Source organism: Nothoprocta perdicaria, unplaced genomic scaffold (genome assembly GCF_003342845.1).
Source record: "Nothoprocta perdicaria isolate Ctin4 unplaced genomic scaffold, notPer1 scaffold_76, whole genome shotgun sequence".
Lineage (NCBI taxonomy): Eukaryota > Metazoa > Chordata > Aves > Tinamiformes > Tinamidae > Nothoprocta > Nothoprocta perdicaria.
Window position 1 is genome coordinate 1163894 of NW_020456043.1, and position 10511 is coordinate 1174404.

Genomic DNA, 10511 nt, shown 5'->3' on the forward strand with positions numbered 1-10511 from the left:
TTCGTGCAAACACACTCCATCTGTGCTCACCTTCATTTTGTGTTATCTGTCTGCTTTCCCAATTAGCCAGAATCTTGCTACCTCTCCTAGCAGGCACGAACTGCTAGGATAAGCCCTGATGCAAAATAAATGACCTAAGAATTCCCTCCAGACCATGGCTCATTAGTGACGGACCAAACACCATGAAAAGTCTGAGAAGAGCTGATGGGACCCTGGCAAGGCAGCGAGCTAAATGATTTACCATCTCCTTCTCTCCTGCAGAGCATGAGGCTGCGGTTTGGGTCTCCCACCGAAGGCACTCCGGCGAACGTCCTGCACATCCCAGTGATCCCGCAGCCATGCAGCTCCAAGGGCGGTCAGGCTCGCTCCGCGTCTACACGCCCTTCCCAGTAATTCCAAAATCCTCACGAACATATGACTCGGGCAGTTGTCAAAAGTGTTGGATGGAGGCTTTGTGGTCGGCTTGATCTGTCCCATCTGGTCGTCTGTTCTCTTTGTTCATTGGACTCCGGTCCCACTGCTCGCTGTAGAAATAATTTGAGGAACGCTTCCCCTGTTCTTTTCGCCTTGGTTTTCTCCCTGCTGCAATGTATAATCTTCTCCTTCTGGGCTTCAGGGATAAAAATGGTATGGCTTGATCCTGGAGAGATATGTTTAGGCTTTTCTGCACTGTGGAGCCACAGCGTGTGCATCACTGCAAACCATGCCGGGAYCAGGATACCGACTTGCAGCAGAGGTGCTGCAAGAGGGAAGTAAGAAATGGCACCTTCTGGCTTTGAATCCTCACTTCTGATGAAGCTGAGGTGTAGCAGGAGGTATTTATTTGGTGTCACAGGAGCGTAGTGAGCTTGTCTCTTTGCTGGCCATTTGAGCAACACCTTGCTGCAGTCCTGGCTGGAGAAGCCGCATGGAGTCCCTGGGGGTCATTTCCACTGCAAATCCTCTCTTTTTATCAGACCTTCGCTCTTCCGGACCTGGCTCGGGCTGAACCCTAGTGAACTTCCCCTGCGTCCCCTCTCTCTTCCCCGTTCCCCGCCGGGCAAGTTTGCAGCCCGTGAACTTCCCGTGCCCGAGCCGCGCGTCTCCGCGAGGTGTGATTCAAGAGGTGGCGAGGACGGCTGAAGCCCGGAGGAAGGAGATCGCTGACCCACCCCTGGCTCTCCCTCAACCTTTCTAATCAAGGGAGGAATGTTTCTGGACACGAGCACTCCCTGCTAAACAGTACTGTGCGCCACTTGGCTTTCTGCTGCAAGCATTTCCTCCTAAGCCATCTGTGCAGGTCACGCCGGGCAAAGTACGCTGCGTGCCCTTGCGGCTCGGCTTGTTTTGTCATGGCTTGTTGGAGGGGCTGGGCAGCGTTACTGTCATCTCAGAGGATGCTGTGCATCCTGTGCACCAGGAAAGGCCCACGGGGTGACTTGGTATCGAGATTTGTTCCTCATTGCCCTCCTTGATGTCCTACCTTGATGCAGGGAGTTGYTCTTTCTGGTGCAGTCAGCCTGCCCTTCCATGAGAAGGGTCTTTCAGGAGGGTTCTCCAGTCTCTTGCCACCCAGAGCTTTTTTCCTGCTCTGCATTTAGACATTCATAGTCAACTGCTTGCTGCTCATCTCTGCGTGTTGTTGCCTGTGAGGCCAGCAAGGAGGCAACAAGGTCTGGACCAGCAAGTCCAGACATCTCAAATAGGGCTGTCTCCTGTCTTAGGGGCAATGAGGTCCATCCCTCATAACCTTTATAGGTTTCCTTAAATCCTTAATCCTTATATCCTTAAAACCTTTCTTTGGCTTTCTCTCTGAACAAGTCTTGCAGTGGCTGTATAATGCAGTGGAGGTAACAGAGCAAGGAGGTGACATGGAGCAATCCAGATGTTCAACAAGTTACTGTTTGGAACAAAGTCCCATTGAAAGAACGAGCAGGAGATTGTTTTACAGATGCTTGAATATACAATAGGGCCCTCATGCATTCCCATACCAATGCAATAACTTTCTTTCCCAGGGATGCTGTGGGGTATCCCCAGCCTGAGAGATGGGCATGTGGCAGGGCAAGCTGAATGCAAAACAAATGCCATACAGAAAGGTCCTTTCAAAGGTAACAGCCATCTTTTCAGATTTCCTCTGTGTAGTGACTAAATATACTTGTTTTATTAGCATCATCTTAACAAAGAAAAGCTTGGACCTCTCGTGTTTTATATATGACCTTTTTCTATCTCCAYTGCGTCACACGTACACGTGTACGTACAGACATGTGTACGTACGTGCTGTGTCTACACAGCAACAAGCACCGACTGGCAGCAGTTCAGCCCAGGCCTGAGCCATCATCCTAGGACTGGTCTTGCTAGGATGCACTGGCTGCATCCTAATGTGGAGCCCCCGGTACGTCCGGGCTTTCCTCCCGGAGGACAGGGATGCTCCAGAAAGCCAGTATCCTACAGGACAAGGGCAGGTTCCCYCAGGAACCCCCATGTCTGGTGGATTGGCTGCCAGCACCCACGTCCCTCCCAAAGCTGATGGTGCTGTTCAAGTCAATGGGGCTCCACGACGGAGTCAGGGAAACAGGATTTAACCTTTGCTACAGCTTGTCCTAGCCAAGAGCTATTGTTAACAAACTTGGATCCCGTCCATTTGGCCTGGGTGGTTATAGGAGCGGAGAGTAAATAATCTGACATTTGAAATAAGTTAATATTTACAAACTCAGGGCCTGCTCCTGCTCCCACTGCCGCTGGGGAAAAGGGTTTTGCCGTGGACTTCACTGTGCAGGCAGCAAAGCCCAGGACTGCAAAGCCGAGTGCTGCAGCTAGAAATCCCCTAAGCAGATTTTATACCCTGCCTTTCAAATACAATGGCAGGTACTGTTATAGCCTGGCGTAAAAAGAAAAAAAAAAAAAAAGAAAAAACACTGAAATATCCCTTTTACACCTCTGTGCAGGTTTGTGGAATGTGATTTCATTTGCCTTAGCATTTTCCCTAATAATTTAATCCAACACCTCCGCGTCAGAAGAAGCTGAAAAAAAAAAGACCCCCATATTTTTCCAAAGCCACATTTTCCTAAGAGGATTTTTTCTTCCCCCTATATACAGTCATCTTTACAGTGTTTCCACTCCTGCAAGGACACGGGCACGTGCTTCGCTGTAAATACCCAATAATCCTATTCACTCAGTGAGGCTCTTTGAATGCTTCCAGTTCAGTATGGACGCAGTCTTGGCAGCCCTAGGGCCTGGGTCTGCAATAAATAACTTCATTGATGGATCAGGCCAATGCCTAAGGATAACTCCTAGCTATCACGGAAGTCAGAGCTGGAAAAGACCAGTAGGTTCCTCCAGCCTGTCTCCTTGCCAACGCAGTGCTCTCCATTATTTCTCATCAGAAAGGAGATCCAGTTCCCTGGATAGTTCATTTAGCTTGGACACATCTGCGAAGGTCTGCATATTTCATTCCAAAAAGGAGTTATTTATTCAGTTATATTTTCAAGTATTTGGGGAACTTTTTGCCAGGATATCCTTTATTATTTTATTTTTTTTTTCTACTGAGCTTCAAAGCTGTCTATATAAGCAATTTTGCATGCACCTGTAATGCAGAGGCCTGCATATTTATTTTAAGTAAAAAGGTGCCGGTAATGAATGTCTCATTAGCACTGCTTTAATCACTTAATTTTGGAAGGAAGCTGCCAAGCTCTGAGTTGGAGCATTGTGAGCAGGGGATTCAGGGGATTTTGTTTCTCCTGGAGCTTTGCTGGCAGTTGCTGGTTGCAAGAATTGGTAGCTGAGCTGGTAATGGAATTATAATCCCCAAAGTGACTGCTGGAATTGCCAGCCAAGTACATGCACAAGCAGCAGGCACATGCAGCAGGGACATGCACAGTGTCCACATGCAGATGCAGCCAAGTCCAGTTCCTACTTGAAGACCAACTCCTTGCTCCAGTGGGCACCCTGGCAATGGGTCCCGTCATGCCTTGATGTAACACAGAGTGGGGGTCCACCTGACCTGCGTCTGAGCTCTGCTGGAGCAATGGGATGAGGTGAGGAGAGGGAATTAAGCAGCATTTCTGGGGGAAAGAAAGAAATTGAGATGCAGGAGAAAGACTAGGGTGGTCTTGCAGAGGTCTCTGGGAGCACAGTGCCAAAAAAAAAAAAAAAAAAGAAAAGAAAGGAAAAAAACCCCAAATCCTGATGCTGGAATGCTGATTTTAATGGCTGGTTTTATACACACGTGAAGGAGGTTAGCTCAAGGGAAACACAGGACAGGAGTTTGCGGTCTCCAAAAACGGTGCCTCTGGGCTGAGATATGTAATTAGCAGTCCCGTTCATAAGCTCTTTCCGTTGATTTACAAATAGTATGTTTTCCTTTGATATTAAACTTTCAGGACAGCGTTCCAGCTACCACTAAATTAATATTCCTGCTCTGCCTCTTGGGTGGTGTAAGCAGGGGTTAACGGATGGACTATAACCTTTAAATGAGATACAGGTGTGAAAGCAGATTTGATAAGTGCCACCCATGAGGTGGAAGGTAGAGAYGAAAAGCAAAAAACTAATGTGTTGAATATGTTGCCTTTATCCAAATAAGCAGAGCAGAAGTAATGAAATACTTGAGGAGTTAAAAAACTAAACCTAAATCTTTCTTGACTTATTTGTAGAATTAAATACCAGGTTCTCTGCCCACTGGTAAATAAGGTCAGCCTCAAGACACTGCAGCTCAGGTCCATCTGCAGACCACTTTCCACCACCGAGCAGCAGAGATACAAGGTAAATTCCCTGATGGGTCTTGCGGAGCTAATGGTAGCTTATGGAGAGAACGTGAGGGATGTTCAACCTCAGTGTGTTCCTGAAAGGTGTTATATGGAGCAAAATGGGGGTTCTGAAATGTACAGATGGAGGAAATGAGGTGGCCAAGCTTTTTAGTTTAGGCTGTTCAATAAATGGGTTGTCTCTCTGAGGAACAATGACTTTGTGTTGCGTGTTGGGAGAAGCATACTCAGTTTGGGKTGGTGCTCTGGGACCTTCTGAGCTTCCCTGAAATGGAAATCTAGAGACGGCAGATAGACCTGAGACTTTCCTGTTAACTGAGACCCTCTCTGCTCTCAGGACAAGATACTGGGCCATATCAGATCCCCAGACTAACACCAACCCAGAGAGACATTTGGTCACTTTAAGCCTCAAAAACATACCTGATGGTTAAGAGATCTCATGATCCAGGTGAATAAGAGATAACATGGTCCAGCTTTTGTAACTCCATGGCTGGGCAGACAGCTCATGTCTCTGTTGGCAGCTGACAGTGCTAGGAGAATCATATCTGAAAGTGGTGCTGGTCCTACAAGACCAAGTCCTAGTGGTAGCTTATCAGCAGAAGACAGCCAAGGGCTGGAGGAAGTTTCTGACTGTGGCTTGTCCCTTGATCAACTAAGAGCCTTCTCACATGTGGGAACTGCACTCAACAAGACACCCTAGAGGCTGATAGGGCCTAAGTCTTACATCCAAAATCTTGAAGGCACCCAGCTGCCTGCAGCTCGTTCAGTGGAGGTGGGTTGGGAGAATGTGACCGGGGTTTCTGGTAAGGACGAAATGAAGCAAAGAATTCATCAGTACATCTGGGAAAAGTAAACTCAGAGCTTATTTTATTGTACTGGCAAGCCTCACACACTATTGATTATTCTTTGAGTGAGATGACAAACATAATGTTATTTATGGGACACAAAATCTATATTTATTAGCTGTTTAATCCTGGCGAAAAAAAAAGGAGAAGCTGTAATAGTCCATAAGTCCGTAGCAAAGCAGTTAGCACATGGAACCAGCTTTATTCTTTCCTGCTTTCCCTGTTCTCCTGGTTACTTGTAAAGCTGTTTATCAATATGAGGAGGGTGGTGAAAGGACAACGCACACGCTGGGCCAAAACAAAGGACATTACACACACTGTGACCATAGAAATGGCCAAGAGAAAGGAAGGAAAGAATTAGCTTGCAGAACTTATGTACCTCTGAGTTACACACTGAATATTTCTTAAAACCAAAAGCAGTGGCTGGACCAAAAGCCAAGAAACGCGCTCCTTTTGCATCTGCAGGTTTCTCCACGATCACGACCTGCAGCGAGTTGCTCCTGAGCTTGGAGGCAGGGCACTCCTCAGCACCAAAGACCTTTGGCACTGGTTTTGATTATTCTGCAGTAAGCTTTTGGACAAGGCTGAAGTTCTGATGGCTTTCCCAGCTTCCAGAAGTCTGGAGAAGGGAAGACTGAGAGCTACTYTTACCCCATAGGTCTCCCTTTTACCCTCAGCATCCTCATTACGGGAAAGCCATTGCAAGAAGATGAAGATGTTCATTGGAAGTACTGATACCTCCCTTGCCAGATCTCCCCCGAAAATCCCTCTAAGGCTGTACAAATACCGAGGAGCCAAGTAGTAATAAGAGGAACAACTTCTCTGTGTGTCCCACAAGTGGGGTTGCAGCTATGATGGTCTGTAGATAGGAAAAAGGCATGAGATGGAGGGAGAACTGACTTTTTCCCCCGCAGATAGTTGGAAAAAGCCCTGACGACTGAACTTTGTGTGCACAAGCCTGTCCTTGTAATCTGTATGTGTGATTATCTGCATTGTCGTCTAAATGTGCAAACATCATAACTCTTTTAAATTTAAGCAAAATAATTCTGAGCCTTATCTAAGATGACTGCATTTGAGGGCAGTGAAAACGTTAATGTTAACAACATATTTTTTTGTTCTCTAAATTCCTATCCTTAATTTAATATAATACACTGCTGTTTTAAAGGGATATTAATATTCTTTTCAAAGTGTTTGGGACTTTTACATAATTTAAAAAATATTTGCAGCTGTTTTGAATGTATCTGCAAGTACTGATAGACAAAAGGCATGGATATCCATAAGAACGTTGTCATAATACATTCCATATTAACGTAAGCAAAAAAGAATGTTTGCTTAGGAATACCAAAAAAGGTGATTGGAAGACCCACTTCTATGGCCTTAATATCTTCCTGCTAAACAAGTTATGCTCCTTATTTTTTTTCCTGCATTCTTATTTAATTGGTTACTTGCATCTGCCTTTTATAATTAGCAGCTTTTTCACATTTGGATCATCCATAGAGCTCAGCTTGGGCCATTTGTTTTAGATTTCCAGAAATGATTTATTTGTACTGTAATGGGATGGAATCATACAGTGTTTCCCATTTGTTTTCAAACTTAGTTCCGAGCGTGGTTTAAGCTCTCACAGTATATTTGAGAGTGCTGATTCCACTCTCATGTCCAAGGCCCACAAATCTTTTCTTTCACGCTGTTTGCACCTTTCTCTCACTGCATAAAAATCGAGGTTCCAAGGTCAATTTTACATTAGGGAAAAAAAAAAAAAGTAGAGATTATCACAGAGGCTGAAAATTTTTGCTCCTGGCTAAAGTATTAAAGGATGGTGTGTGTGTAATGCTGTGAGGAGCAAGCCAAAATGCTCCTCTTGAGCAACTTTCCTTTTTTTCTTTCCCCCCTGTATTATAGCAAAAGTCCTGAAGAAGGGGTCTTATTTAGTCTGGGTGCTGTAGATATTTGCAGCAGGTGAATCTCTGCTTCTTTCCYTTGGAAGGGAATTGTCTGTGATGAAAGAGTCTGGATGGACAGAGAAAATGCAAGTGGGACCACTTGTATCTTCTCATGTGGTTGGGGAACAGAAGCTAGATGCTGTCTCCATAGGACTTCCATAAACAGACTGCTCCAGATCATTTTCCAAGTTTATTTCAAAGCAAGGCATAGTCAATAAAATTGCATCATTCTTCCACTTTTCTAGCCATTGGGATGCTGCATGTATGTAAAAAAAATCTTTTCCCTACCAATAAGCAGCAAATGCAGAAGCCTAGAAAGCCAGAGTAGATTAGATCTCATGGAGCAGACTTATTAACCCCCCTTCCCACAGCAAGATTGGTGACAACCAAAGACTTCTGCTCCTCTTCAGGACTTCAGGGCTTTTTCTGACTTTTAAGTCTTAAAAAAAAAAAAAAATCTGCAAAAAAAAAGAGAAGAAACAATTCTTTTATGACATCCTGAAAACAGATTATGACTGTGTTTGAAGACTTCTGGGTCTATGGTGCTTTATGGCATTTTTGATCAGTTGTTGCACTGATCTGAGCTTATAATGAATGGACTATTCCTCTTCCCGTGATAATAGAACATGAGAGTATAAAAACTTTGAAGTGCAAGAAGCAGCTGAAAAGAAAACAATAAACTATGTATATGAGACTAGCTTGTTGCTTGGTGATTAAGAGATGAGGACCTCGTAGGTCAGCTCCCTATAGGTAYAAACAGATGTTTGCACTGTTTCACAGCTGCTAAATATGATGTAAATCCAAAGAATTTCTCATGTTTTTACAAAGGAAAAAAAAGACCCAGACAGCAAATTTTTGGTCATTCAGATACTCTTACCAAATGACATCTGGTTTCTGTACTGCTTATTTAAGCAATCCTTAAAAAAATGTTTGCCAAGGGGAATAACTCAAACCTTTTAGTTCTTCACCATATATAACTGTACAGTTTAGATTACAATGTAGCATGCAGAGTTTATTATAAGCAATGCAGTTCTTCATTTCTAGCTAGCAAGTATTACTTTAAAGAAAATAGGATAAATATTATGTAATTAGTTCAGGGAAATTCATGTATAGTTACATTTCAGAATACCCTCGTTTCAGATCCAAACGATGACAAAGAGAATGAATTGTTCCCATATGTTAGGAGATAGCATGACAGTTATGAGCAGAGAGTTTAGGCATAAAAATGCAATGGGGCTCCCATTAAATGGAAAGGAACAAAAGCACAAAGTGGAGAACTGCTGGCTCTCACAGGGATGTGAAGGTGCTCCCAAGGCAATGTAGCTGCCTTCAGGACCAAGACAGAAAGAGAAACGTGTGGTTTCATGAGCAAATAGGCAAAATTTGCTTTTTGTCTTGTGCTTTGATTTGCCAGTGCCTAATTAGAGATGGATTTTAAATGAAGCTGTTGCTCTTCCCTGTCCTCCAGGGCACTTGTGGAATCCTGGCCCCTCTTTGTCGGTGTCTATGTTGATGTCATTCCTTCAAGGCATGTGCTAATGACTCTGTCCTTCCTACCTGGCCACCTATTATCACAAAACATATGCGAGCTTAATACCCTCAAGACCTCTATCCATCTGCCAAAACTGGTTGAAATAGRCTAATGAGCTCAAGAGTTGTTTTCTTTGGGACCGAGACGGGACAGACAGACAGATTCTTAGGGAACGTAATTGCACACATCTCATGTCTGTTGGAAGCCAAGCTAAAAATCTYAGTATAAAGCTTATCATATAAATTATATATGCATATATTTTACACGGGAAGATTTATTGCCTTCAATATCCAGGCATTTCATGCTTTTGAAATAATGCATACTTTGACCCAACAAATACTTCCAAGTTGCTCAGCCTATGGAGGATCTGGTCWGACTATTTTTTCTGAGTAAAGACAAGTCACAAAGATGTGAAGAATCATAATTAGCACAAAATATATGTGTTTTCTCTATTGTCTCTTCTGCTTCTGATTGACTGCAAGGACTAAGGACCATAAAGGGACCATAAGGACATCTGATGGCTGGTCATCAATTCACGTCATGGTCTCGGTTTGTGACTCAGTGAATTCTATCTTTTTCAATTGGTGGATGCTCAAGATTTTCCAGTGATTTTGAATCTAATGACAATAAGTTTGTTTTTCTTCACTCTTTACACAGGCCTGCTTGTCTGTAGGCGGAAATGAACGCATTCATAGTGATTTTAAAATTTATTTCTCTCTGTGATCTTTGTTGAATTAGCAGCTTCCTCCTGTCTTTTTGTCAAGTAATTCCAGTGTAATAATTATCATAAATCATCTATTTTGTATATATCTCAGTGACTGGTTGGCCTTATTTTCACTTGAAAACATCCAATGCAACTGCCTGCTAGATAGGAGGAAAATGGGATCATATAATCTGCAGAAACGACATGATTGCATTTTTTTCTGTTCTGCTTTTTTTTTTTTCTTTTTGACTCCTCCTGATTTGTTCCATTGCCATCATTGTGAGTTGCACTGAACTAATTGCCCAACAGACAACAGGAAAACACACGGGTCCCTAAAGCTGGAAGCTGGCTTACTTATAGAGAAGGGAGCAAGCAGAGAGTTTATTCTCCTTTGTAAGTTCCTGCAAAAGGATATATTATATTATAAACCTTCCTTGGAGGCTATTTGTTTTGTTCCACAGTACAGCAACAGGTAGCACGGTGGGATCCTGCTGCCAGATAGAAATGCCAAACACTGCTACGGGACAAACATTGCTGCTGTTTCCAATAATGGCAGTAACCAATATCATGGCAGCAATTGTAAAGAACAGAAATCGTGGGAACGTGATTTAATTATGGGTAGTTCTCATGTGTGTGGTAGTTTCTACCCTTCCCTTTTCTGAAGCTGCTGCAGTTTGCTTTCATTTTATTGCCCCTCTTATCAAACGGTGTGTTGCCTGAGCTGGTACATTTGCAGGCTATTTTCCTGTCAAA